The sequence below is a fragment of the Rhea pennata genome, chromosome 7, assembly GCF_028389875.1.
Source record: "Rhea pennata isolate bPtePen1 chromosome 7, bPtePen1.pri, whole genome shotgun sequence".
Lineage (NCBI taxonomy): Eukaryota > Metazoa > Chordata > Aves > Rheiformes > Rheidae > Rhea > Rhea pennata.
In genome coordinates, this window is record NC_084669.1 from 23,800,248 (window position 1) to 23,825,913 (window position 25,666).

The 25,666-nt window shown below is 39.9% G+C and overlaps 1 long non-coding RNA gene across 1 annotated transcript in view; it reads right to left on the reverse strand.

Moving 5' to 3' along the window:
• The window catches only part of LOC134143063 (uncharacterized), a 118,965-nt gene that overhangs the window by 2,014 nt on the left and 91,285 nt on the right, over window positions 1-25,666 (reverse strand). Inside the window, exon 2 of the long non-coding RNA XR_009959023.1 lies at window positions 4,575-4,755. This is a non-coding gene — a long non-coding RNA (uncharacterized LOC134143063). The remainder of the gene's footprint in view (window positions 1-4,574; window positions 4,756-25,666) is intronic.

The window sequence follows — 25,666 nt, forward strand, 5'->3', positions numbered from 1 at the left end:
AGAGCTGTGCGTGACTTCTTCATAGGCAAGTCACTTAACTCAAACTAGAGTGCCTAAAGTTATGTGTCTGTTTAGAAGTACAAGTGGCCACCAACACAGACTGATTTTCAGAAACCCTTGAGTTCTCAAAAATTTCAAAACAAGCTGTGGATGTTCAGTGTCTTGGAGGGAAGGAGAAGGAGGGGAAATCTATCTGCTTTCATGTGCCAAATACATTTATTCTTAGACAACTGACCTCAAATGTGCTGGCTCACCTCTCATTTGACCTCTCTGAGGCTTGTTTTCCTCCTCTGGATTATGCAAATAATAATGATACCTCCTCTGTAAATTTGCCTGAATAATGGTATGTAAATACCAGATATGATTAGTTACTGTCATCCTTACACACTGGAATAGGCAAATCATTAATTTTCCTGTTTCTAAAGCTTTTGGCATTTGAACTATCTTAATTTGACAAAAGGGCTGTACCAAAGAAAAAACAAAACAAAAAAAAACAAAACAAAACAAAAAAAAACCACTCACCGTTACATACTTCGCTGAAATTATAGCCTAAGCCATAGTCTTACTGGGATGAAGATTATCCATAAATAAACAAGCACCTTGGATTTCTTTGTATAACAGTGACATCCAAGTCTGAGCAAACAGATACAAGTCCAAGCCAGCCCACTTCATATTCACAGGTCCAGTCCCAAATGCCAGCAAAAGAAGGGACGCCCAGCACATTCGCAAGCCAGGGCCCTAAGCGCATCTGCTTTGCCCCGGGGCTTAGCTGCCTCTGCTCAAGGATGGGGCTCTCACGGTGCAGCTGTAACCTGTGCTGTTGTGAGGCTGTTGTAAGAAAGCGCAGTGAGAAGCTGGGGCCTGCCCTGCCTTTTGCTCAGGAGCCACTTTTAAGCTGAGGGTCTTGGCACTGAGCCCCGCACAAGCTATACTGAGGATATGCTTGTGCCTGATCTCATACCTCTCGGCACCGCTGACTTCTTCGCTTGACTTCAGACCTGCCTCATCACACTGGCTCTCCTGACCTGCTGGATGCTTGGCTAAAGCTGGTTCCTGCCCTGGGCCTGCCCTGCTTTCTGTGCCGGGGGCCGATGCACCAGCAGCAAGGGCATGGCCATGCCCACCGCGCCACGGCTCCCACTCGCCTTCCCTGGGGAGCAGGCAGCCCTGCTACTCCCTGACACTGAAGCTTTAGAACAGGCCTGTTCTGTTCTCATGAGAGCATCAAAGACACACACACAAAAAAGGTTTCCTAATTATTTTTGATCCCAGTCAAAAAATATATATATTTGACTGCTTTAGGTGAGCTTAGCCTCCTTCATACAAATACCCATAACTATCTAGTTTAACGTTTCACTGTGAATATTGATGAAAATTTGTGTTTAGATGGGAGGTTTTCCCAGACACTCTGCTCTTATAGCAGAAACTCTGCCTAGCTGATCCTCAGAGATGAACAAACTACATCTAGGAAATACACATAGAAACTTCCTAAATTCCAGAATAGAGAATGCTAAGTGCTTTCAGCACATGTTCACATCACCAGCTCCTCAATGCACATAGCTAGCTGGAGCGCTGCTAAGATCGATAGAGCTACAGCGTTTAGAAGTCCTCACTCACTGAGGCATTCCCAGTCAGTCTGAAACAAACTTACCTGCTACCTGTCCATATACTTTCCTGTGTTTATGCTAGGAAAAGTCTTATGTGTTGCACAAGTACTAAGGCTACTGGACTTTCTAAATACATTTATTTGAGAATAAAGCTGTTGCTGGAGAGTGTGACTTTGCAGGAAAGGTGCAAATGGGATTAGAAATCTTCAGATAAACCCATGCAACTTGTGATCTGAGTACACTTGAATAAACAGGACTTAAACTGGTGCTTCTGGTGGGTAAGCAGAAAGGGAAACAGAAAGAGAAGATCATGAGACCCACCCACTGCCATTTACTGGTTTTACTGTGAGTGCTGAGAGCAAAAGGAAACTGTTCTGTTGAAGACAAAAATCTAGTCTTAAGACAGCTAGTAGAGATTGTAACTGGAGCCCAAGACAAATAGAGACTTTTATATTATTTCTATTAAATTTACCTTAGATTTGTGGTATGCACTTTGAAGCCTGTCCTTAGGGCTACTGCATGCATGCTTTCTACTAAGGCAGGTAAGAACCTTACCCTGTGCATATCTCATTGGTGGGAATCAGAGAGAAAAGTTGAAGTCGCCTTAGAATTGGCTGGAGCCTGACAAATTTTAGGACCTAAAGCAGTGCGATTCTAGCCTGCCTTAAATAACTTCTGCTGATGAATACATCTCCTGCTAACTTCTGTAATACCCTTCTCCCCAGCACTCTTCTCACCATTGTCCAAAAGCACTTCCTTGAATATCCACCCCATCAGTCATTCTGCTTCCAGTTTTGTGTTCCACTTTGCTTGCTCTTATTTCTCTTTCTCTACCCTTCAATCACATCATAGATTTAGATTACCATTGTAACTTATTTTAGACATATAAAAAAGACTGTATCACAATGCAATGTAATATAAACTGTCATTAATGAAGAAAATTAATGAAGAAGTTTTTAGTACTAGGATATAGACAAATCTCAATGTCTATAGACGTACTGTACTTGTATTATCCGTTACATTATTACAGCTCAGCTGTAAAAAACATGCCACCTTGGCATTTGGGCCAAAGTCTCAATTTCATATATTAGCCTACCTATACTATGACTGTTGGAAAAACGCTAATTAACACTAGCCATCATTCACCTGAGATCCTCCAATCCCAGTGAAATACAGTTAGGAAAGAAAGCAAAGTGGTGACTCACTGTTGTGGGCAATGCAGAATATACTATCCAGAGAAAAAAAAGACAGGCAGAAAGATCCTTTTTGTGGGCTCAGTACTCATTGTCATTATTACGCACAGAGGAAAGACTCAATACAAACCTAGTACCAACTAATAATTTAGACACAGACACTTAGAAATCTAAATTTCATTTAGTTTGTACTTTCTGAGGGGAGGGTACTGGGTCCTCTGTTTGTTGTGTGTTTGTACAGTAGCTAGCACAGCAGGGCTTTGAGCTATAACTCACATTCCAACCCCTATAGCTATTCAGCTAGTTTAGGCATTCAAGAGGTATCAAAGAATTGTCTAATGCTATTGGCAGATAACTACATCAGTTGTTACAGGAGAGGCTGAAGACTGAAGGGAGAGAGATGTTAACTTTGAAAGAAAGGTAGAGGAACAACAGTAAGATACTTTTGTGGTCATCATTTCTGCCCACATCCAATGTAACCCAAATAAAGAAAGCTTTTGAATAGTTGCTGTTTTTTTTTTTTTTAAAAAAAAAACCACTTGAATTACTACATTAAAGGAGATGACGGAATTTAAGATGACCTTCAATTTTCCAAGTAGTTTAACTTAAAAAGAAGCTAGTTTTGCTTTTGGGTAAATACAGTAGCTCAGAATCAAAACTTTAAAATACTAATGGTGTAACCCAAAGCAAAAAAGTGTTATTTCAGGTGCATTCTTTTAATATTCTGAAATCATCTCAGCTGTTACATGAAGACTGACTCCTGAGATTTTCCATATTATTAGTTCTACTCTGATTAAGTCATTTTTTTAGTAATACTTTTATTTTTGCTATTTCTGAGGCCAAGCATTTTATTTTCAGTGTCTTCCTTTACTAGTCATACTTCAATGATATGATGAACTAAAAACAGATTACACTGCATGGGGTATTTCCATTTTGTCTTCAGCATGTGCCTAATAGCACTATTTTTCTTACTACAAAATATTTTAGTTTCCTTGAAGAAGTCCAGTGACAGAGATGAAAACGAAGATTAAATTATCCAAACACAGATGCTCAAAAGTAAACATATCAGAAGGTTAATACGAGGATCCTTGGAAAAGTAATGCCTCATTTTGCTGGAGAACAAGTATTACGAAAATCAGATTAAGGGCCATCCTGAGCCTCTGAGTTTTTCTGTCACTGTTGAAGGAAGTTACTTCATAAATCCAGTTTCTAAAATGACCCAACTTTAACTGTGAGACAGTGACAGGCTTTTTGTGTCATTTCTTCATTTGGAAAGCTGCTCTAGACCCAATAGCTGTGATAGTTAGAGAACTCCTTTCAATTTCCAGCCCAGACATATTCACAACCAGTTGATACCCCTTTGATTTTGTCTTTTCTCATTGTGGAGGGAACTGCTGTGTATATTTATAGAAAGTGATTGCTGCCTCCCTCAAAATTATATTGCTACATTTAGATGAGCCAATCTTTTGCCCCTCCTTTCATCAGGCAAGGTATCTGTTCCTTTATCACCTTTGTATCTCTGATCCTTGTATAGTCTCTTCCATGGAGTCTGCCAAGTATCATTTCCTGCATAAATAGCTTCTACCATGTAAATGTGAAAGGAACATGTACATCTCTCTGTTGTCACCTTTGTGACCTAAACGGTTCTTCAAAGTTCTTCAAATAGTAGTTCACCCTTTTGGGTGAAATACAGTGGTTCAAATAGTAGTTCACTCTTTTGGTGCCTACCAAGAAGAAAAACCTACAAAACTTTACAAAATCTGTACAAACTCACCTGTATATCCTTGTTTTCTACTCTGTATTTCCTGGGATCCTCTGGTCTTTGCTTGTACTTTTTTTTTTGTCTGAGTGAACATCTTCCCCCATGTAGTGTTAGTAGGTTCACCAAGTGTGTTCGAAGGAAAGAAGCCTTCAGGTGTACAAGACCTTCATCTTCCTAGTTCACAGATGAAAGACTGCAAACAACACAGCACAGAAACACAGTTCAGTTGGGGAAGGAGACTTTACTTTAAAATACTGACACTTGTTATGTCTGACAAAAGAAGAGGAAGTTTTTGCTAACATTTCTGATCATTTACTGAATTTGCAATTACCCATATTAAAAGATGGTGTTATAAGATGATGGTTCAGGGAACTAATTTGAATAAATTTCATTGATGCTGAAAATAATTAATGTCTACAAAACATGACAAGAGTCTTAAAGATGGACAAACCTTAAATTAGTGGACTGGCCATTTTAAATAATTTCTCTGTAACAAAGCCACTTACAACCAAAAGGTGAGTCAGTGGCAGAGTTGCTAGTAAAACTTAGCTTCATGATTCATGAATCAAGGTTCCCTCCAATGCACAGAACTGGTTTCTACAGCAAAGCAGTTTATGCATGTTATCAGCATTAGAGAAAAAATGAGAAATTGCTGACCACCTAATTTTCAGTTACCAGCCAGGCCAGGTAGAATATCAAACTCGACAGATCAAATACTTCCATTGGTAATGGCAAATCTTTAAGTGTTTCAAATACATGGCTGTTTTAAGTTAATAGTACCCTGTAACGGATGAGAACTCTCATTATCTGGGCAACTTGAGTAGGCGCATTGCTTACAACCAGGTATCTGTGAATTTCCAGGGTTGATTGAAAGATGATTTTTTATTAGCTCCTCATTCTTGTCTTAGCCTGAAGAGGAGGAAAACCCCACTGACACATGAAAGAGCAGGAAAACAGGCAGAACAGAAAGCAGAATGTTGCTTAATGTGTTGGGAAAGGAATGAGAATACCCTGCCTTGTAGCTTTTTTGTTTACAAGGTCCTTCCTGCAAAACTATTCAGAGAGCACACACCTGCCCTGCTTTTTCAGTTATCAGGTAACAAGTCACAGAAGAGTAGTTTCAAGCAGGAAGCTGAGGAGGGCAATGTTTAATGTCCACTGCGTATATATGAGTGGAATCTATGCCCCTTTGTTTTCTCTAATTACAAAGTTACATTGCCACTTGTAAGTATAAGCTAACTTGATATAAACCAGTTTTAAAGTAACTGAATCCTTTTACACTTGAAGTTGCAGTAGCTTCACTAAACAGGTTTAATGTTCAGCTAACCTAACCTTTCTGTGCTGATCTCCTCCAATATAGATATCCCCCAGTGCAGTAAAGCTCCAGAAATGTAAAATGAATGAATATGATAGAATCATAGAACTGGTAAGGTTGGAAGGCACCTCTGGAGATCATCTAGTCCATCCCCAAACGAGTGGCCTGTACAGGATCAAACCCGCTACCTTGGCATTATTAGCACCATACTCTAACCAACTGAGCAATATAGTGAATATATTCTTTGTATACCCCTCTCCTCAGTCTGTTTCCAACAAGAGTAGCCTTAGGGAAAGAAAAAAATAAAAAGAACTGAAAAATGCCCTTTCTCCATTTTATCATACATTAAAAAATTTCAGTAACTCACTACGTTTAAGAGTATGACCCATAGATGAATAATCAGATAGGTAGGCATTCTTTCTCATAGAGTGATATGATATTAAAAATACTTAGCATAGCAGTTCCTGAATGTAACTTATATTTCAGCAGCCCATAATCTTTCTTCAGCTCTACAGGAACATCCTAACCTCACCACAAACGAATGCAAGGCCTGAGACTAGGTGCAAGGACAAATTAGCTAAGTAAATGAAATTATAAGTAGCTGATCAGTTGAGCACAAACACTGAGGTTTATCTAGAGCCCCTTACCCAACCCACTGTCAGTAATGAAACTGGAATGCAGTATCATATGGCATGTGAATCAGCAGGGGCACACATGTTTTCCTCTCTACTGACAGCTGTAGAGAAAGGTGCTAGCCTCCAGCCAGAGTTTCTCAGTTTGTGCAGAAGAAAAAATATCATCCCTTTGCATTTCTCATTAGAGATATTCCTGCTCTGTGAAATTCAGGCACAAATCTTAATTTCAGACACACTAAAGCACAATGAGTGTTGATATGATAAAAAATCCATTCACAATTCTCAGCAATAGATCTATATCAGATTCTCCGCATCACCAACTTTCTTCCCAGAAGAGTAGGAGATGAGAGTAGATCTGGTCTTCTGGTTGGTTTCTATCCACCATACAAATTGGGAGCACAGAATTTGGCTTCCAGCTCCAAATATAGCTAATATGTTACCAAGTATTCAGTAAAATATGATGTACTCCTATCTCTACATTCACGAAGTCCCAGAAAGAAGCATGTAGTTGCAATGTGTCTGTGTCTTCCCATCTGCAACATGCAAGTTCCTTGAAGGTTAAAACACTATTCAGGGAAAGAGGAAGTAAGCCATCCTACAAAGGAAGCCTTTAATCAACATTAGTTACAATGAAGGAAAGTAAGATCATCCTGTTGAAAAGCAGTATGAGAGGAAACCTGGAACCATTTCTTCCTAAAACTGCACACTCACCATGCTATTCATTCCCAGGGCAAGCATTAAGTTGCAGCTCCTGAGAGGATACCATCACTCACATTATAAAGTGACAGTAACTCCTACTCTTTTCTGTGGAAATCATGCAACGACTTGATAGGAGCAAGACTAAAGGCTAAGGTGTTTGATGAGTTGGGAATGAATTTCCAAACTTGCATCTGTATTTTGGTGCTTTTTCCCAGCTGCACCCATGCTACAGCTAACAGGAACCCCATGCAAGCGGGATGTGGCCAGTTTTACCCATTATTTCTGTGACTGGTACCAGAGAATGGAGTAGGAAATGCTCTGAGAACTGCATGGAGGAAAGGCCATTTTCCTGTTTAATAAAAAATCTGGCTGACCCAGATACTCTACCGAAGAGCCTCATGGCTGCAGAGGTTAAAATGCCCCAGAGAGGGAAGGACACTGAATCACTTGACAATCTGGCAAATTCACCTCCTGAATATTGTTGGCTGCCAAGAAAATTCATTCTGACTCACAAACAGATGCATATATTGTTCTATGAAAGGATGTGACTGTGTGTAGTTCTTACATTAATGACCCTTAAAATCAATCTAAAAATTTCAGTAGTTCTAGTAGATTTCTATCTATCCTGAAGAATAGTTCCTGTTTGCAGGGGAGACCTCCTTAGGCTGTCTGAATGCCCCACTCAACCAAAAAGACCTGGTGGGTGGCCTGCCTGGGAAAGAGGCACAAATCATGGAAGCGGAGGTGACCTAGTAATGTGTCAGCAAGGAGTGGCTGGCCTGAAAAAGGCAGCACAGAGCCAAAATGGGTCAGAAGTAGGTAATCAAAAGACAGTTTGCTAAAATAGTTCTGCCCTGCAGAGGTCTTTTTCCCTGCCCCCCCCCCCAACCCTGTGCAGCAGGAACCCTGAGGAAACACTTGCCTTTCCTCGGACTGATGCTCTGCGATTGACAATGCTGTTGACAGGACTGCTGTGACTCATACTCCTTTACCAATCCCAGTGCACAAGCAGCACCATTTCTGTGCTGTGGATCTGGCAGAATCACTGTTTACTGCTAGCTTTCTTGGGATTTCAGAAATTATCTGAGAAGAAAACTCATTGACCAAATTCTGCCCTAATTTCAGTTGGGTTACTTCCCCAGAAAATTTTATCCCTTAACTGCTAAATCTAGTTGTTCATTATTTCAGAGAACGGCTGACTCTAAAGATTTCCACATAACTGTTAAGAACATTCTCAAAGCGGACAAACACAGGCCTTAGCCATGTGGATGCTCAGACTCTCTTTTGTTAAGAAACACCTTTGGCTTTGTATATCTAAAGATCTTCCATCTTGAACAGCGGTATGCTCTTCACACTGTCATTAGTCAAACCTAACAGCACATCTACGTGGTAAGTAAGCTTATTTATAAGTCTACTCAATGGGTATGTACAGTGAGAAAGAAAAAATTTTGACTCACCTAAGCAACAAAGCAACATGGTGGCAAACAACTGGGATCCAGAAGATAACATTCACCTGCTTTGCTTGATGTTACTCTTTCAAATTAACTAGCAGAACTCTTGAACTCTGCTTCCAAAAACAGTTCTCTTCATTTCATACTTGTCAATGTGCAGGACATTTCCCTGCTCCACAGGCCGGGCTTGCTTGCCATTAAAAAGATCTAACTCTGCTACATTTCAAAATAGTCACCTGAATGCCACAATTTTCTGTTTTCACTAGTTTTACACTTTAGATAAAAAGTTAAAACAACTTCCAATGCAGATAGTCTCTTGCATCTGATCACTTACCACCACCCCTAGAGTCCTCTCTCCAATTGTTGGCACCTGTCTACAGAAGTCTCAAGCACGTAATTGTATTTGAAAAGGACTTGAGAGAAATGACCAAGATGCACCATATTCCTAGGAAGCAGGACTGGAGGCCTGAATCAGGGCTAATACGTACCAGGATCACACAGATCTGTATCCCCTTAAAAGCTGGAAACTGAGAAAGATCAGGAGCCCTTCACTCTGGCAGGGGACTAGGGCAGAATTGCCCAGATTAAAGGTGCAGAAACATTACTGCACTTTACAAGTGAGGGAGCTTAACCTAACTTTTGCTGAGAATTCACAGCTTGTTTTAATGTCCCCGCAAACTATTTGGCAGTAGCACAAAGGTTTCTTTGCACAGCTGTGGGACGTTACTGAGCACTTTGCAGTCTTAGCAATGCAGTAATTCCCCAACCACTGTATAATTAAGGGCTTTATTGAAGTCCGCAGACACATTAGTGTATTTGAAGTGCTGCACCTTGTTTCTTGGATCAGACTCACAAAACAAAGAAAAATGGTTATTTTTTAGCCAGACATTAATCTGCAAAGGTGGATTCTTTAAGAGTGCTTCCTACCTTGTGGAGCTGTAGTCCACCCTGAACATGTGCTATTTGCACCTCCCCGCAAGGTAACATTCTCTAAATTTGCTTTTAGTCACTGCTAAAGGCCCAGCACTCAGTTCATAAGTTGACTTGCCTTTCTTTGGATCAGAGCAGCTAAATGTCAAGCCTTTTGTTCCCATTGCCTAATGACAAGAGAATGAAATTCCTGAGAAGATGATTCTATCTTACTTGATCATCATTTATAATTTCTTCCTTTGTTTCCTGTCATAGATTTCCCTGGGAAAGAAACAAAGAAGCTTTCCCTGCCTGGTGTTTGATTTCCCTGCCCTTCTGCTGACAAGCCAAATGGTTGGTGCTGACTGGTGATAATATTACACTCTACGCAAGAGGCAAGAGGGAAGTGACCTGTCAGTATTCAAATAATAAAACTTGCAACTGCCACATTTCTCTGCTGATGACTTATTTGTATTTCTGTCTTTATAGAGCCTCTTTCATGCTGGAAAATCCTAAAGAAGATTTAAATTGCTTTTAGGAATTAAAGGCTCATTCTACCAATTCTTTCTCATGCAGGTGCTTCATGAAAATCTGCACTAAAACCCAGGGGATGACTCATGCAGATGTTTGCAGGCGCAGGCAAAATTTTTATATTCTAAGTAGTAAGTACATTTACTGAATGCACCATAGGCATTAAGTCTGCAGGATGGGAGGTCTTATCTGTAAAACAAGCATTAAGAGACTGATAAAAATTTTAAACAACTTGACTGACAAGAAATTTGCCACCTTCAGATGCCTAACTTCTTCTTATAAGTACTATCTGATATTTCATGTCCCTGCAATATAAATATATGAGAATCACTTCAGAAGTTATCAGTCCTCTGCAGTTTTCCAGTTCATCATTATCTGCTCCCTTCATAAACAGAAATTCTAGAAGATTTAAGCAATTTGAATTCAAGTTTTGATATATGTAGACAGAAAGATGAAACGCTATCTAACAGGATTTTGTATTGCTTTTCCCAAATGTCACTTTTTAGGAGAAAAAAAAAAAAGAGAGAGAAACAAACATTTTGTAATCAGACAGTGGCATGTTAAATTATATATGAAATGCAGTATAATAGAGAAGCAATATTCTGGGCAAGTATGGGCATCACAATCTGCTGGTATAGTAGAAACTATTGACCGACTTTTCTACAGTGACTAAAACCCCTTGAGGCTTAAAGTAATTTAACCTGCTTTTCTTAAGGAAGTATATTCAGCGTAGGTTTTGGCAACATTTTATTTTTCACACATGAGGAATTAACCAGCAAAACATCCTGCCTTTTCTCACACAGATGAAATAAGCTGTATGATTTTCCATGAGAGCTTTTTCCCCTCAGTAGGGCATAACAAAAAAAAAAAAAAGAAAAAAAAAAAAAAAGAAAGAAAGAAAAAAAAGAAAAAAAAAAGAAAAAGAAAAGAAACAGAGCAAAACCCAATTCCCAATCTAATCTCTGTTGAAAACATGATGCTTAGTAGAACATTATTCTTATGGGAACTGAAATGCACTATCACCTTCTAATGTGCTTTTTGGGGTGGGATTTTGTATATCCATTCTATCTGCAATTTGGGGTATTTTTCATGAGCATAAATGGCCCCACTAACTAGGATCACTTAAAAACTTGAGTCATTCACTAGCTCATCACTTTCTGGCTAATCAAGGAGGTTGGATAAGAAAGGCACAGAGGTACAGTTCAGAACATTCCCCCAAAACATTTCTGATTCTCCCACAGATGCTCTGCAAGACATCGGGCAAGTCAGTGACAACCTGCTGCAAAAATCTAACTCACCTTTCTGTCTATAAAATGAAAATAATGTCTTTTTAGAATAGAAAGTCTTCAGGGCAGGGAGGGAGACTTACTAAGTATCTGTAAATTTCCTGGCAGCTGTGAAGCCTGATTTCAGCATTGGCCTCCAGGCAATATCTTAAATGCAATGCAAGAGATAATAATAAACCCTGCTACAGCTTCTCTGTGAATGATGTGGGTGTTATCAGTGATCATTAACTGACTCTCTTGTCTGTTTGATGGCTACTGCATTGCTTGCAAAGTACTAAAGAAGAATTAAGTCTGAGAATAGTAGTTGCAGATACTGGCATGAACCAAAGTAAAAGGTTTTAGATAACTGGTGGGAAAAAGACAAAACAGGGATCAAAGGCCACTGATCAAGCCCAACACATGTCCTGTGGGACAGTGCCATAGGATATGCAGGATATGAAGATGTGTCCTGAGGAACCGAATAGGAGGGGCAAGGACTGAAATGTTTCTTCCCCCAAAGTAGGGATGTTTGGATGACTGGGGCCTGCTTAAGATCAACAGAACATGCTAAGCACTAACTGGAGTATTTTGCATGCAGGCCTTTCATTGTTTCATCCTTTTTCTATGACTCCTGTCCTCCAGATGCATAAGTAATATTTTGAATTGTTCTAGGTCCTTGTATCATCAGAAAATCACAACTCCCTAATCAAGTTCTGTGGAAGTGGCCAGACAGAGTAAAGCTGTAAGAATAATGATGGCTGCAACTACAGGTTGAAGACCTGTTTGAAACATGGTACTAAGTTTATCATTGTACTCAGAAAGAAGAGACGGCCTGGGGACTGTCACTCGTTTGGAGAAGCCGGAAAGAAAGGCTCAAAAGTACAGCTTGGCCTGAATAATATCTGTCCTAGAATACATATTTGCGTAGTACAGAAGGATTTAATTTTATCTTCCACATCTGTAATATTGAATCTTCTAACTCCAGAAGGGGTGGGTAGAGTGAATTTGCTGTAGGGCAGTATAGGGTAAAATCCATTGGTGTTCCAGTTTAAAATAAATGTGATATATTTTTTGAAGTTCCCTGTATATAAATTAAGTCTTCAAATTTTCTGTTGTTCACCTTCAAAACAGATTAGGTATTTCCCCTTAAGGGCAATGAATCTAACACTGTTAAGCAGATAATGATATGAGCAAGAACATGCTTGCAGCAGCAAAACCAGCAAGACCAGGGAGATGGATGTTCTGTGGGTGCTGGCTTTAAACATTGTAACTTTTGTGCAATTGCTAACATTGGAGCCTTCCCACCCTCTGGTAGTTCACTCAAAACAAATGCCACATGTTACTTAGTTGATTTTTATTTCTAGTTCAAGGTATCTCCCTTAGTTCAAGTCCAGGCTGAAAGATAATAGAAAACAAGTCTTTCAGATCTATGAGGCTTTGTCTTCACCTAGTGAAGCTGCATTTTGTGTGATTTGTTCATGCAGCTCTGCGATCAGGCCCTAGAAATATCAGGCACAAACTAAATCTTATTCATTGGTGGTGGCAGTCCTACCACCTATCACCTACGATGGTGATATCTTCTACAGGATCATTGACAGAGCTAGCCTTCCTATATGGGGCTCCACTGATGGATTGGTATTGTATTCACATGCATGCTTGCATTGCTGCATATCATTGCTGTTTCCTTCTGTGAGCTCTGGAAGTGCTACTGCAAAACTCAAGTGCTGTGCTAGTGCTTATGTAGTGCCAAGAGTATGTAATTCCTAAGAGTTCATGTTCTAAATGGGGGAAAAAATGTAAAGAAAGTAGTGGGGGAAAGGAAGCACCAGCAGCCCAATTTGACAAATGAGAATGCAGTTGCAGAGAGATTAAAGGCCAGAGTTTCGAGATGTACACATGTACGGCAAGATCTTCAGAGGCAGCTAGACTAGGTAAATTCCTGAAACACTAGTAAAATTCCTGAAGCACTAATCAGAGTCAACTGGCGGTAGTGTACAGTTCCAAAACACAGTTCCTCTACATCCATAAGTGGAGGCCAGAACTAAGGCAAGTTAAAATCATAGAATCAGTAAGGTTGGGAGGGACCTCTGGAGTTCATCTAGTCCAACCCTCAAATGAGTGTCCCATGCGGGGATCAAACCCACGACCTTGGCATTATTAGCACCATGCGCTAACCAACTGAGCTAACCTAACTCCCTTCAGGATCAGGACAGATTTCTTGTGCCTGTGACAAATGGGAGCTTGTAACAGTAACTAACCTTGGAGGCAGTTATGTGATGTTGACACTAGCTTATTCTATATAGTGAATACTCTGGTTGGTTAATTCTCTCCAGTTGTGCTAAAGCATATCTCTTTCAGGGCACCACCACTCTACCAGGAGGATACAAGCATCCTTCCTCCTCAAGCTTTAGCAAGCTACAGTTTTACTATCATAAAGCATTTGGGCCCATGTGCATTACAGCATTTTTTGTATGGGCTAGCTAATGAAGTCAATACAAAACGGTCCGAAAGGAGAACAGCAGAATTCTATTTTCTGGCTATTTTGATGTCCATTGAGTTTAAGTAACACTCATCCCAGGTGCAAGATGAAAAGTCCCAAGTACTCTGGAATGCCTTGAAACTTTCAGGCTTTGACTGTCTTCATTGTCCTATTATTTCTTCTGTCTCTTATCACTCCTCTTTTCTCCTCAGTCTTCTACAGATAGTTCCAGCCACAGCCCTGCAACTGTGGGTGAGCCTGATTGCGTTGACATCTTATAAGAAGTCAGTGGTAGTTTGTCCACCTCTTCTCAGCAAGCTCTGCTATCTCCACACCACACCACTCATTAGTTCTGTTTCCCAGGGTGCCACTGACTGACATGCCTTATTTTTAGCTACAGTAAATCTCATAATGTATCAGAATGTCCTCAGGTAAACTTACTAACTCCCTAGTAAACTCTATGAGTCAAGCCAGGCAGCTTCTCCTGTCTCACACTCTAAGAAGGTTAGTCCTAAATAGTCTTTTCTGATCAGAAAAGCCTGTGTATTAGATGAGACAGCCACATCTACCTTAACATGTCTTCTTGTTAGAGTTTTTCTAAACCTAACACGCAATAAACTTCCGATAATCAGAAGAAAGGAATGAATGTTCCCACATAAAGCTGAAATACTGTACACTGCAAAGAAGTGGATTATAAAGTCCCTCCTTTAGTTATATCTCAGGACACAGGGCAAGCAGCCTTTAAGTCTGAAATAACTTCCCATTGATAGGATCCCTTCCATGGAAAGACAGAATTGGAAGAAGCACTACAAGCCCAACAGGTTGCCAAGCTATATTAGGAGAGAAGGTGGAATTTCTGTTCAGTTTCCATTACGTTACCATTGTTTTCTCTCCCCATACGTATGTAACTTCACTACTCTTCATAGGCTTACTGGTAAAGATAGTGAGTAATAACATTTTTGAGCAGCGCTTCCATGAAATTAGAGTTTGGGTCTTGCGAAGCTCAAAGATCAGCTGGGCCAGACTGGGCAATGCGGACATCTATGAGAGATCCACCTGGGAGCAATTCCATCTGGGGAACACCTAACATTCAGTAGGAAACAAAATCATGAAGAGCAGATGTAAAACATTAAGACATCACACAGAAGAACAGGATAGAGAATTTTGTCTCTTCTAGATGTGGATCCCTGCTTATTCATCTTTTTCCTTTCAGCCTTGCCTATCTATGTGATCCTTTCACACAACTGAGAAAGAGGTGGAGGTTCACAAAAGGCAGTGCAGACAGAGTGCAGTAGACTGGAGAAACGTGGTGAAGTGCCTGTGGAACAAGATTGAGGTAAGACTTTCCTAGCTGATTTTCCTAGCTGATGGATCAACCCCCGCCCCCTTCTATCTCCATGTATTGCATAGGAAGCTGGTTGGTTTCCAAACTGAACTCTACAAAGGCTAGGCTGAGCAGCTTTCAGCAAACTGTTGTCTTGTTTCATGTATGTGCCACCTAACTTGCTTTCACCACAGCAAACCTTCTATCTTTACCAAGAAGCTCTCAGTCCCTCCAGTCCCTGTGCTTTCCTCTGCTCAAGTTCTAGTGATGTCTCCAGATGCAGGAGCCTCTTAAGCCCCTCCATGGAACCTTTGACGAGTCCATCTGCAGAGCTCATACTGAGTACTTGTTAACTCCTCCAACCTGAACGTGGGGCATGTCTGCATTCATATGTACTCATTTTTTTATTATTTTTTTCCTGTTTTGCTCATAACTGTCAAAACTATGTCTAAAAGCTTTCGCTCCTCCCTTCCATATCTACCTTATTGGGGACATTTGATTCGTAATGCCCAAACAGGCAAAAATCCCCTCATAAGACCCAGGCATGTTTTCACAATCATTCTGGCTGACTGACGGGGGTGTTGGGAAACATCTCAATTACAGTGTGTACGGATACTCTGTAAGAGCAAACTAGTCTGCACACTTTCTCTAACGCGTTAATAGGTCTACTGTAACTGTAAAAGGGAAAAAGCTCTACAGGAAAGACAGACGTGACCAGTTCCTTCCTTAAACAGTCTCACTGACTTCAGCTCTGTCACTTTGAACCATCAAAGGTAATGAGGAAGGGAATTTAAGGGAAGTAAGCTGGGGCAATGAGCTGTACAATATACTCACAGCTTACATGTTGCAGAATGAGACATAGGCCCAGGCAAGTCAGGGCATCACTCAGGTCTGTAAACAGCAAAGAGGTGTTGCCAAAGTCCAGAATCATCAGCAGGCAGGTCTGTAGTGGTCACAGAATCATCTGCATGGTGTGGAGTGAGAAGATCCCAAGTGACTCCCTAGCTCAGGAGACTTGTCAAAACAATCTATGAAGGCTGATTATCAGCTGATTTTGTTTCTTTCCTTATTTTTGCTGCCTCTTCTGTAAACACAGAGTAACAACAAGAAATCTTCTCAAGATCACTTTTCTGATTATTTTTTTCAAGATAGAAGAAAGCTTGTTCCTAGAAAAATCAGAACCAATCTAGAAAGCCATAGATTAGCTACAAAATTCACCCCATCAAGTGCCTCTTGTTTTTCTTATCAACAGGTAACAGATGGGTTTCTGTACCTTTTGTGCTCTTTTTAGCCAGCTGCAAGAAAACAGCCCTATCATGAAGACTGGGCTTCTGGGCTGCAAGCTTCAAAAGCCTCTAAGAGACTGAGGCGCTTCATTTTCTTTCAGATTCCAGGAGAGTTCAATGCAGTAGCATGTTCTTGTGAGGGCAGCTATCGGGCACAGTGGCCATTTGCCCTTTATGTTCTGAGAAGCTGTCCTGGATTCTTGGTTAAAATGCAAGATCCAGAGAACTAAGGGTTCATTCCAGTTGTGCTATTGACCTTCTCTAGAACCTGCAGAAGAGCCAGTCCTCACACTAGTTTCTCTACTTCTCAAATGGGGAATGCACAAATTTCTGATGACAAAGGAGGTGGGACTGAATTAATGAGTCTGTAGAGCACTGTGGTATTCCCTACAGAAGACACTGTTACTTCTATTCTTCTCAAAGTAAGTTTCTTCCTAGAGAACCAGAGGAAACAACTGATCATCTGTTGTGTTTATTCAGTTCCTTAATAATATAAATCCCCATGAAACTGCTTCCAAGCAAAGAAATTCTCTCCTGCATTCTGATGGGGAGATATCAGCTGTGGCTGAACCCCTCATAGTCAGCCAAAGGTCAGGAAGCACAGTGCATGTACTAGTCTAAATCAGGAGTTACTCCACTGCTGCTCACAGATTCAGGCTAGTATAAGGCTGGACAAATGAGAGAAAAATCTAGACTGTAATGGCTTTGATTATTCTGGCTGTTAGATCACATAGTCCCTCCCTTCCTCCAGCAAAGAAAATCAAAAATAAAAATTGGAGTGCGCTATTGCTGTCTTCTGCTGGTCACTTGTTACTTAGATGTGCCTGTTCATACCCGCAGTCAGAGCCAAAAATGAAAGCAAACAGACAGGTCACTTTAAGAAAAGGAGTCCACAGTTGCTACCTCACTGAAAGTCTCTATAACAGGGTGGTAGTCATAAACGTAACCCAGCAACTTGGGTTAAAGGAGAACATGGATTTTGGCCGAGAAAGTCAACCCTCTACTAACCATTTGCCAAATATTTGCATAGTGCACTTCGAGACCCACTTATTTAAGAATAAAGTATTTATTTCCAGCTAAAATGAGCTAATAACTGAGGATTAACTATACTGTGTACTAATGTCTGTATTTATCTCTGCAATAAATGTACTTATCTCTGTTCCAACTGAGTAAGACGACATATGTCTCAGTGCATTTAGGGAGCGACCAAACTAGCAGGACAACGAGATGCAAAGGGCGTGATTCTGAAGAGTACTACCTTCCTCCAGCTGATTCCTTCATTTCCAGCAGTGAGCAGCAGCAGCAGCCATGACTGTGGAGAACTTTCTTGCTGGCATGGGAAAATAGCAATAATAAACTCAGTTGTCATCTACCTACCCTGATGGCAGTATGAGAAATATCTGTCACCTTAAGGGGGAGTCAAAGAAGTTTCAATACTAGGATGCATTTCCATTAGCCACAGTAAGAGATGCTATCCATCCTAGTAAAACCTGTGTTCAGTAACACACTGGGCAGCATTTCTCAAATTTTTTTACATTCAGAGATCACCTAATTTTGAAATGATCCATAGATCACTTTGTAGAGTATCTCAATGAAGTGGACATAAATTAGGCTGAAATAAACTAGGCTGAATTTTTTATTTCCTGCCTTCTGTTTGCTTGTTCACAGGCATGAAAATACGTACAGCACTTCAGTGATTTGTTTATTTGAAGTGCTCTTGAAACCAGCTATTGATGACCACCAGTAGTCCTACTGATGACATCGAGAAGCCCATCTGAGAGAAAGAGTTTCTGTCCATTTCAAAGAACCTGAGCTCTATTGAATCAAGAAACCAGCCCCAAAGACTGACAGTAAAATCTTGCTTTGACATGTTCATATGTAAAGTGCACCTGTAGAGGAAAAGAAATTCATTCAAATTTGCAAACCCAGAAGAAAGCACTCTGCATAATTGTTTGCTTAGATAATCTAGGCAAAGGAAAAAACTGCCTGAAGGAACATGCCAGCAATTTGCTGAGTAAAGGCAGCTTATGTTCCAGATGAATTTCCAGCCAGCTTCTGCTTAAATTCCTGACAAACACTCTACAGACTAACTTCAATTTGTAAAATAAGCTGGATAGGTTTTGGCTATGACAGTTCATCATGAACCAGTTCTTAGATGGATTCCCAGCTCCATGTCAGAGCTGAGAACATTCACTACGTAACTGGACTTTCCTCTTCTGAAAGTTGTTTGTTTGACCAAAACCCGTCATTAAAGGTCACTTTCATGAGCCTGAGTAAAAAAATGTGAACACTGTATAAACTCAGGGTTATACAAGTGTTCTGTAACTTGGAATGTTAATAGTGATTTTCTATTTTTGGTGCAACATGAGAGATACCAGTCCAGCTAGTCTGTTCTCACTCTAGGTACAGCCTCCCCTCCAATAGTGCCATCAGGAGATGAGACATACAGACAGAGCAGAATCTTGAAGGAAAACAACGTACTGTGAAGACATGCTGTATACTTCCGTACTCCAAGTTTACATAGCACTATGTGAATGAGAGGTGTCTAGATACTGCCTTTGTGCAAGAAGACTTCAGCAGTACAAAGCTGCAGAAACAGTTCTGACCTCTTCTGCACTGGATTCATTCCTTTCTGAATACAAAAAGAAACAGGGAGTGAGTCAGAAGTGGGGAGAGAGAATATAGGAAAAGGAAGGTCATGTTTCAAACTGGGAAAAGGATCAGGAAGCAACACAGTTCAGTAGATTTGAACAGTTAATCCAGCTATCTCTGCCATACTCCTATATAAGCTGCACAAGTTGAAACGGTTTCCTCCAGCATACAGCCACACCAGATAGCTAAAAGCCAGAAAAGGCGCCCTGAAAAACATCTGAATAAACAGTAGAATCACATCTCAAAAATTGCTGTAAAAAGGAGTAAATTCTTAATCACTGCTTGTCAGTTATCCCAGCCTTCCTTGCCCTTCCTTGGTTAATGTGGCTTGAGGATTCTGGCAAAGAAGTTCATAGAAAAAAAAGCACATCTTCCAAGTACTAACTACAAGTGTTTCAGCTTACCAAAAACCCAGCTATAACCTTTTTCATACTATATAATATATAATATATAATACATATTATGTATTACATATTGCATATTACGTTATACACTACACGTTATATGTTCTATATTACATATCATATAACACATATACTTATATAAATATATATTAAAATATTTGTAAATTAAAAAATTGGTTGTAAGAAAATTTCTTTTACTCACTTCTTGTGAACTTGGATATGATATCTTTTTGTCCAAGTGTTTTTCTTCTCTCATACAATCACACTGTTTTATTATTGCAGAACAGCATGTAAATGCTGAGCTGTGAACATTGGTTTGCTGTTGTCTGAATGGTCTCAAAGTGCTGAGCTTGTGCAGTAACTTCTTACTTTAAAGTTTCTCAGATGATCTGAGTTGTTTGCACAGGTCTGTTATTCTAAGGTTGCTTAAAAGTGCTGAACTATATAAGATCTGTTTGTTACTGCATGAAAGATCTGAAGTACTAGACTTTTTTTTTTTTTAATTGTAAAGTATCAAGTATCACTTTTACTGATAAAAAACCCCAAACCAAACTGACGCCTTAGTTAATTCTTTGTTTCATTTCCCACTTTTTCATGGCAAACATAAGAATTGTAAAACAAAGTTATGAAATTTCCATTTAAATTGCTAGACAGTATAAGAGAGTGGGATTAGTAACAGTAATTATGCATTTTAATTCTTTATGTAGTAATTTCTTAACCTGCCTGCAATTAACTATATAAAAAAATCTTAGAAGTGATAGCATTTTTGTTCAGATGAGGAAAAAAATCTCTCAACTGCCTCTCAACTGCAGGTAAATTCTGCTCTTACTTGCACTGTACACACAAAGTAGCTCTACTGAATGAAATTTCTGTGGTCCATGAGGATCCATAATTTGCTTCTCAATTAAAAGAGCTGAACATTATAGATCAGATGCAAAAAACTATCTTATGAAAAGGCCCTTATGAAAAGGCTCTAATTCTAAAAAATGGAAGATCCAGCACCCTTCATGCAGTGCTGTGCATACCAGCAAGTAAAAATTTTGCTTCTTCACGTTTAATCCTCCAAATAAAATGAGAAATAGAATAGGAATACAGTGATGATAAGCTACATTTTGGATCTTATGAAGATAGCATATAGTAAGAGAAGCAGTATTTTTTATGGGAACCACATGCTCTGCCCTAAATTGCAATTTCAGTGCATTTGGAACATTTAGATCACCAAGATGCACTTCAAAATCTCACCTTTAAGTAGGAAAAAAAGCAGCCCAAGAATCATTTACCACAAATGTAATTACATGAAGCATTAAAGTTAAAACTGACATAAAAGGAGTACAGCATTCCCATGGCAAATTTTATACAATTCTCTTACAAATTTTCAAAATATTTTATTAAAGACAATTTGAAATTATTGCTTCAAATAATTGCTTCAGATATATGCCTTTGAAGAAGTTTTGCCTTACATATGGACTTATGATTTCAAAAGGATATTCTAGAATTACGGATGCTGAGCTAGTCCCTTTTGAGATACAGAATGATTATAGTCATATCTCATAGCAAAATCTGTCTCAGAATCTACAATTTTATTCTTTTGTTTTGTTTATTTAATCATTTTGTATTACCTAGATAAATAACCTGAGGATTTTCCATCTAAAAATGATGTTGTATTAATTTTGCCAAAGAGAAACTGCTGACTCTCTTCTGCTTTTAATTACTATGCAGTTGGAATCAATTATTATGACATTTGATTGCTCCAATCTTTGTGATTCACTGAGTTCACTGTCTAGCAATTTGGTGGTCAAGCTCTGAGTAGCTACTGTGTGAATGGGCACCCCACTGCAACATTCACCCTTTCACTGTTTTTACTGTTAAGCTCTTTTTCTACTGTCTCTTCTTTTCTATAAGCCTCTTTCCTCTGCTGAACAGCCTCCTCTCTTTCCACTGTCTCTCTCCTATCCTATATTGGATAGTTCTGCTACATCACTTATTTGATGTGTACATTTTCACCATATACTGCTTTTTTTTCATTGCATATTTTCATGCTCCTACGTTTGGAATACTGTGGTCTTCCCATAGCATCTGTGAAATATGACTCATCCAGTTTATAGCGGGACACGAGCCCAGATATGAGTAAACATAATGCAAATAAAACAGCCTATCAACCTCCTAGTTTACATTCAACTTCTAATGAGTCTGAATTTACGCTACTGTAAGTGAAAAAATAGTGTTAAATAAATATCTAGTTTTAAAAAGACTCAGGAAAAGGATAGGTAAGTGGGAGAAGGGTCTTCTTGCCTAAGTTTTCCACTTAAATAGTTGGCCTAGGAAGCCCTCTCCCTCACTGTACCGTAATGCTAAGTAAAGCTCTATAGAAGAACAGCTGGTTGTGTCCATAACTTTCCACACCTTAAGAAAGGTAAGGATAACATTGGCTGCTGTAGGTGGTGATACGCATCTGGTCAGTAGAGTCAGGGCTCTAAAGATTCTGCCTTGGCTGGAGGCAAGCTCTGCTGTTAGCTTCACACAGCTCTCTGGCAGAATTGAACTTCAGCCTGTGGAGAAACTTCTGAGGACAGCTTTTGTGTTCCTACTAGTGCCCACATACAGGGCCAGATCCCTCACTTTGGTGTAGCAAAGCTGAGAGTCAGAGTATACGCTCTCCCTGTGCACTGGCAGAGGAAGATCTGACCCTGTTTTTACAATCTCGTGCCCTACAAGTAGGTCAGTGAATCATATTGGTGACTCACTCTGGTGTCTGTTGATTTTAAGCACTTTGGTGGCTGCATTTTCTTCAAAAACATTGCCGCCAAGGCCTGGGTTCCAGGCAACGTGTTTATAGGAGTATCAGGTGGTTTGAATTTGAACTTGTGTTCACATAAAATTAACCAAAATCCATAAAAAAGCATATTCATCTCTGTCAACTCATTCTCTGTCTCAACTGACCATGCCCAAGGGAGGAAGATAGGTCACCAGTTCAAGTCTGCAAAGTTTATTTGGCAAGAGTTTGCATCATTACTTTATCATGACATGGCATTGCATTACTGCAATGTAATATGTCACACACTGTACCAGTCAGGAGCTCACTAATGACCACAGGGCACAGAATTCCCCATTCTAGATGGTTTAAGAAATGATTTTGCTTAAATTCATGAGATTCTTAAAATAAAGTATGTTGTGATCCTCTGATTTGCTCTCTGAATCCATGCTTCAAGCTGTTTCCAGTAATTGAGGAGGTTAGAAAAATATAACAGACTCTCCACTGCTCTGAAACACCAAGGAGTCTTAATGTGATATATCAACTGCAGAAAGTCTTGCCATCAAATTGTGAAATTTGGCAATACTAACAGACTGGAGTGTGGCTGGCTGCTCCCTCACAGTTAGCTCATAGAGGCATCCACCCTGGAGAGGAGACCGAGCTTCTACACAGACTCCTTTGGGCCTACTTCATGACATGGTCTCTACGTAACAACCAAAATGTTTCCATGGTTTTATTAGACATAATAAAGACTTTGAGCCAGCATGATCTCAAAATTCTTGTTTTTCACTTTTCCTGACTTTAATAATTTCGGAAATTAAAATATGGGTGTTTTTTTCTTTCCATTCGCTGGGTCTTTGTTGCTGAGGTAGGAGTGACACTGCTGGGCAGCTACTTTGGGGAACTTTGTAAAGGTTGTGAATTCAGCCCCAGGGGAAGGTGAAAGAAGAGGCTTGTGTGACTTGACTGTGACTGATTTAATTGAGTTGGCCAGTCAGCTCCTCTCCCAGGAGTATAGTGTCTTGTAACTGGATTTGGGAGCAGAAGGTAAAAGAGGGATTTTTTTTTATCTGGCTCAGCTAGGATCAGAAAGTCACCCGCCTTTTTACTTCAGAAAAAGTGAGCATGTATTGGAACAGTGTGTTAGGGAGCCATTTAACCTCTTACTTGCCTATGCAAATAAGAACTGTGACATATTCAGAAGGTAAAGCAAAGCAAATGCAATGTGGTGAAATAATAGAAAATGAATCCTGCCAGGAACAGAACAGTTCTGCTCTGTCAGCTGCAGCCCTGACTGCTGTCCTCAAACTCTGATAGTCAAATCCATGGGCTTTCAAACTTGTGATAGACACATCACTTCTTTTGCAAACCACTTCCACTTATTAACAAAAGAAAATGAAAATTGTCTCTGAAAGACACATGCTGTATCTTAGAGCGCAAGCTGTGGCAGATGGTAGAAAGGAACACTTTCTCCAGATTTCGAAGCTCCTCTACACTGTGCTCTACCATGCTCGTTCTCTTCTGTTATGACCACTGTTTTTGCTTCTTACTGGAAATAATCAGCACTAAGATAGCTCTGTCATTGTAATCTTCACTTTCAGCAAAGATTTCTTAACAGGTTCTTCTTGAACTTTTCTTCACAGAATGAAAAACACCATTAAAATGCCATCTCCATATCAAAACTTCTTCGGAGCTGCACTGAACTTACCTGCATTGGCCAGTAACAGGTTGTCTATTCACATGCCCTCTATTACATTGTTATCAAGGGGTAAATGAATCATTAACACACCTATGAAACAGATTTATTGCAATTTCTGCACAACATGGATTTTTCTCAGTAACATACTGATGTCAGAATTACTAATGACATTGTCTAGTGGCCAGACAATGGCTTGGATGAGAAAACCTAGGTCGAGCAAATTTGGTATATTTTCTTGGTAAACATAACAGACTTGTATATGGGAGACGACATGGTCCCATAAAGGGCGTATTCCCTAAACCCTTGCCCAAAGCCCTTTACTGACAATGAAATAATATAGCAATCACTTAGACGTCAAACCACCACCTACAACACCACTCATGGCCTAATATAACATCTGACAGCTGTATTTCTATTACAATAACCTGTTCTTTGTGGTTGGGTTATCTTGGCCAATGGCTGATTCAAACCATACAGAAAGAAAGAGTTCCAAAAATCCCATAATGCTGTCAGCTCTGTCTATAACAGAAGTATTCTCAAGGGATGGGGAGAGGGTTCAAATGTGTAGTGACTTGACTTCTTCCTCCCCATTTTTGTGGAAAGAACTGACAGCTTGTGACTAAGGAAATCAATCACACAAAGGCAGTAACAAGAAATAGAGAATCTCCACTGTGAGAAGAAGTTGGGGCAATACTTGGAAACAAGTCAGTGATGAGCCAATGCCTAGTCTCAAGGGGAAAGATGGCTGGAAAGTAACAAGCAGGTTTCTGAACACGAGTTATGAATATAAGACTTGAATATGGACATGAATATGAGACTGAAGAAAATATTGTCAGTCCTTCATTAAGATGTTTGATTGTCTCAATTCCTGTTTCCGGTTAGCTGTCATTGCTACAAAAGCACATATCGAGGAAGGTAACAGAAACCTTCCTAAATATAAAGCTTCTGCACTGTGTATGTTACTCACTGCACTGAAGCCACTCTACAACAAATCACTCTTACTCTGAAATGTCTGGCTGACCCAACCTCAGTGACTGTGCTGGCACTTCTCCAGCTATTGCAGGATTAGCAACCCAGCTCCATGGTAGATATGTTCAGGAGTTTTGACAGCTATGTCCTCTAGGTTTGCACGGCTTCATGACTACAGCCAAGCTCCTGAAAACAATCAAGTTTTTTATGGTTGAGCCTATCCAGTAGGTGATAAACAAGAGTTTAACTGCCACAGTTACACAGAATCATTGTGAAGTATGAACACTACAGATTTTTTTTTTCAGTTAGAATAAGTTAAGGTCTCTGAGGACTGGAAAAAAAGCTAATGTCATTCCAGTCTACCAAAAGGGCAAGAAGGAGGACCCAAGGAACTACAGGCCAGTCAGCCTCACTTCAATCCTTGGAAAAGTGATGGAACAGCTCATCCTGGACACCATCTCTAAGCATGTAAAGGATAAGAAAGTGATCAAGAGTAGTCTGCATGGATTCACAAAGGGGAAATCATGCTTAATCAACATGATAGCCTTCTACAATGGAATGACTAGCTGGGTAGATGAAGGGAGAGCAGTGGATGCCGTCTGCCTTCTCTTCAGTAAGGCTTTTGACACTGTCTCCCATAACATCCTCATAAGAAGTTTGAGAAGCACGGACTAGATGAGCAGACAGTGATTGAAAACTGGCTGAACGGCAGAGTTCAAAGGGTCACAATCAGT